Source organism: Nomia melanderi, unplaced genomic scaffold (genome assembly GCF_051020985.1).
Source record: "Nomia melanderi isolate GNS246 unplaced genomic scaffold, iyNomMela1 scaffold0728, whole genome shotgun sequence".
Taxonomy (NCBI): domain Eukaryota; kingdom Metazoa; phylum Arthropoda; class Insecta; order Hymenoptera; family Halictidae; genus Nomia; species Nomia melanderi.
The window spans coordinates 1-5,000 of record NW_027475842.1 but is presented as its reverse complement, the minus strand read 5'-3'; the positions used below and the strand labels follow the sequence as shown (position 1 = coordinate 5,000).

At 49.6% G+C, this 5,000-nt stretch overlaps 1 non-coding gene across 1 annotated transcript; it reads right to left on the bottom strand.

The window, feature by feature from the left end:
- Window positions 1–1,880: 1,880 nt before the first annotated feature.
- Window positions 1,881–2,035, bottom strand: LOC143176675 (5.8S ribosomal RNA). Its single transcript, XR_013001195.1, has one exon. It is a non-coding gene; the product is annotated as a 5.8S ribosomal RNA (ribosomal RNA).
- Between the last annotated feature and the right edge of the window lie 2,965 nt (window positions 2,036–5,000).

Below are 5,000 nucleotides of genomic sequence, written 5' to 3'. Positions count from 1 at the left end.
CGTTCGCGAACGCGTCTTATGCGCCTCACCAGTGGTCTCTGCTGCGTCGCGTGTCTATATTCTCTTTTTACACTCTTCTCCTTCTTCTATCACATTTTACTCGATCGCGAAAAAGACTCTCGCTAGACGATCTCGCGCTCCGGTTAACTTTAACGCCCGTCCGAGAAGAATTTTCGGGGACTGGACGACCGAAGCGGATCTCGCGCGGTCTCGCGATCGACAGTGAAGAGAAGTGCAGAAGAGGAAAAGAAGACACGACAAACACACACCATGGGGCGACCGACGCGTTCGTTTCAACGCTTTCGCACAAAGTCGGCGGCGGTTATATATTTATATCATTATATTCCGGCGGACGGGACGCGACGTTCGAAAGCCTCGCCAAAGAGGAGCTCCTGCCTCTTCCTCTCTCTTTTCTACGAGAAAAGATAAACGTATTTTACGGGGATACGGAAACGTTACCACGTGGTGTCACACACGATCGTCCGTCTCTTCTCTATAGCAGAAACCGATAAAAATACACCTCCCGAAAGAGAGTATATGGTGATTCTTTTTATATATATATATTTCGAAATACAACTGAACGTGGCGGAAGCGCACGGTGGTGGTCCAGCGAGGACACGCGACGACGGGGAATAAGAACTATTCGACCCGTTACGAATACGCATGCTCGTCCCGCACGATTTTAACACACACCGTGTTTTTCTCCAGTCGTCAAAGCGTTCGTGCGTCGAATTCGAAAAATAAAAAAAAAAGAAAAACACCTTTTCTCTCTCTCGGGGTAAAAGAGTCGATGTGTATTGTGTATAAAGGTTCTGCGAGAAGTCTCGTTTTGACGTGTGTTCCGCCGATAACGACGATCCTCCGAAACGGGGATACAGAAACGTTACACCTCACAACACGATCTCCGTCTCTTCTCTATAGCAGAAACCGATAAAAATACACCTCCCGAAAGAGAGTATATGGTGATTCTTTTTATATATATATATTTCGAAATTCAACTGAACGTGGCGGAAGCGCACGGTGGTGGTCCAGCGAGGACACGCGACGACGGGGAATAAGAACTATTCGACCCGTTACGAATACGCATGCTCGTCCCGCACGATTTTAACACACACCGTGTTTTTCTCCAGTCGTCAAAGCGTTCGTGCGTCGAATTCGAAAAATAAAAAAAAGAAATACACCTTTTCTCTCTCTCTCGGGGTAAAAAGAGTCGATGTGTATTGTGTATAAAGGTTCTGCTGCGAGAAGTCTCGTTTTGCCGTGTGTTTCGGTAACGACGATCCTCCGAAACGTACATCTCATTCGTAAGAGAGGAAGAAAACAATCTCCCTGGGGCCAGTCGGTAATATACCGACATACGACGTGTCGTGCACATCCGTCTCACGCACGGTATACAAAATATGAATAAAACGTGTGTAGTCTCTCTCTCTCGACTTCTTAATATTTTCTTTCACCTCTGACGCATCATTTCAGGTGACGTCGGGAGCGCGGGAAAAAAAATTTTTCTAAACACACGAAACCGTTCATCTCACGAACAGCCGAAAAAGTTGTCGCTCAGATCCATATCGCAGTGGAGCGGTATCCGCGGGCGGTCGTAATTGAACGACGCACGACGCCGCGAACACTCACGCGAGTCCATACAAACGATTCCGATCGTTTTGCAACAACTAGAACGTACACTGTCCGTGAAATTCACAGAATTTTCGCGTGTCCGCGACAAACGCCGACGAGACACCCATCGTTCGCTCGTACGTAGCATCCTTCTCTTAACCCGACTCAGAGACGTTCTTTGCGCCCTTCGGTAAAAAAACGTTCGATCCGAAGAGGTGAACGACGGCGGGGATTTGACAGAGCTACGCAAGCAGTGTATGGTACGTAAACGACCCTCAGCCAGGCGTGGTCCAGGAATTGTATCCGTGGACCGCAATGTGCGTTCGAAATGTCGATGTTCATGTGTCCTGCAGTTCACACGTTGACGCGCAATTAGCTGCGTTCTTCATCGACCCACGAGCCAAGTGATCCACCGTTCAGGGTAATCGTATAAATTTTATATTTCACATATATAATTTTATTCTCACTTGTTCGACCTAATATCTCTCTTCTTTCAAAGAGAAGATAAAAGTTGATACCTGAATCTCCGACCAGCGCGCGAAGGAGATTCAGGCGTCGCCTTGGAGACGACACCGAAGCCTTTCGAGACGAAAAACGTTCAAGTAATATGTATATATTTCTCGACGTTCCGGGCGTATAGTGCATTCAAAAACCCGCGAAAGACGCAGAAGACTCGCACGCGTGGAAACGACGGGGATATATTTTGTATCCTACCCGATACTGAATCCATCGCGTGCAGTCGACCCTCGCGTTCTTCCGATCAGACGCATCTATTGTTGCGCGCATGTTTTCGCGTCGCATCGCGCGAAACGTTGCACGAATCGTACCGATCGATCGATTGAAAGCAAATAATGAAAAAAGACTTCACAGCTGGCTCTTTGCCGGTCATTCGTCCCATGTTATCTCTTGCCGCGAAATTGGCGCGCAAGAGTTGGGTGTCAGACGCGCGGCTTTAAAACGAGCTTCACGGCCGGTCCCTTCGTTACCGCTTTCGTTCTTTCTCTCGGAACGACCATGAACGAACACGACGAGCGACGCTACGGCATACACACGTCCACGGATTCGATTAAAAAAACAGACTTCACAGCTGGCTCTTTGCCGGTCATTCGTCCCATATTATCTCTTGCCGCGAAATTGGCGCGCAAGAGTTGGGTGTCAGACGCACGGCTTTAAAACGAGCTTCACGGCCGGTCCTCTCAATTCCGTGTACGGTACACGCAAGATGCGGGTTCCACTTCCAGACTACCCGGTCCCTTCTCTCTACGAGAATCGATAGTAGAAGAACGGCTCGAAAACGCGTCTCAGAGACTAGGGGAAAAGAAGCGGTATGCGAGCGAAACGAAAACGCATTATGGAAACGTCGCGAAACAATGTTCGACGGTTGCTCGGTTCCAATCGTGCGGCCGTTTCAATTTCTCGTGCGCTTCACCGTCCCTCCGTAACTCTGGCCGATCGCGTATACCGAAGAGCCGACACGCGCAAAAACCACAGGCATTGTATACTGTGTATATATATATATATATGTTACAGTCACAGCCTTCGCGCGTTTTACTCTCCGACGCGGGGTTTCCACGACGAAAGAGAGACAGTTTCGTGGCGGGTGACTCGGCCGAATCGCTACGACGGGTATTTCTATTATAGAACGAATCATCGCCACCCTTTACCAGTGCCCGACGAAGGAATCACAAGGTCATCTGGAGTTTACAATGCCAGCGACGGTAATTCCAACGAAGACCCGATAAGTCAACTCATCGTTCTATTTCTCCCCGTACAGAAAAGCGAATCGACGCTAATGCACCTCGCGCAAGCACGAACGTTCTCTTCGCGTGGATCGTCCCATCGTCCAAAGATGTAAAGACGCATTGGAGATCGTGGTCTCTGGCGGGCTCATTGCACGCCCCACTGCATATCTTTCCTCGAATCGAGAATGATTCGTCCACTAAGGCTGCGAAACTACGCGTCGAGGAAACTAGGGGAAAGAAGCGGGATGCGAGCGAAACGACAATACATTATGGAAACGTCGCGAAACAATGTTCGGCGGTTGCTCGTTTCCTCCTGCGGACGTTTCATTGCTCGGGCGCTTCACGTCCCTCCGTAACCTTCGCGCGATCGCGTGCCCCGGAGAGCCGGCAACCGGTGAACCACAGGCGTATAAACTATAGTCTTCTATAGCAAGCCTTCGGCGGTTACTCTCCGACGCGGGGATTCCACGACGAGAGAGAATTTCGTGGCGGGTGACATCGGTCGAAACGCTACGACGGGTATTTCTATTATAGAACGAATCATCGCCACCCTTTACCAGTGCCCGACGAAGGAATCACAAGGTCATCTGGAGTTTACAATGCCAGCGACGGTAATTCCAACGAAGACCCGATAAGTCAACTCATCGTTCTATTTCTCCCCGTACAGACAAGCGAATCAACGCTATCGCACCTCACGCATGCACGAACGTTCTCTTCGCGTGAATCGTCCCATCGTCGAAAGATATAGCCGCTTGGAGATCGTGGCCCATCAAGTTCTTCCGTAACTCCTGCGCGATCGCGTACCCCGGAGAGCAGGCAACCGGTGAACCACAGGCGTATAAACTATAGTCTTCTATAGCAAGCCTTCGCGTTTACTCTACGACGCGGGGATTCCACGACGAGAGAGATTTTCGTGGCGGGTGACACGGCCGAATCGCTACGACGGGTATTTCTATTATAGAACGAATCATCGCCACCCTTTACCAGTGCCCGACGAAGGAATCACAAGGTCATCTGGAGTTTACAATGCCAGCGACGGTAATTCCAACGAAGACCCGATAAGTCAACTCATCGTTCTATTTCTCCCCGTACAGAAAAGCGAATCGGCGCTATCGCACCTCACGCAAGCAGGAATGATCTCTTCGCGTGGATCGTCCCATCGTCGAAAGATGTAAGACGTACAGAAATCGTGGTCCATCACGATTATTCGTAACTCTCCGAGTCGCGTATCTGAGAGTAGGGCAAACGGAGAACCACAGGCATAAATAATACTATATATTTCTTATATAGTTAGCCTTCGCGTTTTACTCTCCGACATGGGGATTCCACGACGAGAGAGAGTTTCGTGGCGGGTGACTCGGCCGAATCGCTACGACGGGTATTTCTATTATAGAACGAATCATCGCCACCCTTTACCAGTGCCCGACGAAGGAATCACAAGGTCATCTGGAGTTTACAATGCCAGCGACGGTAATTCCAACGAAGACCCGATAAGTCAACTCATCGTTCTATTTCTCCCCGTACAGAAAAGCGAATCGACGCTATCGCACCTCGCGCGAGCACGTAACTACTCTTCGCGTGGATCGTCCCATCGTCGAAAGATGTAAGACGCACGGAAATCGTGGCCCATCAACGTTTTTTTGTAAC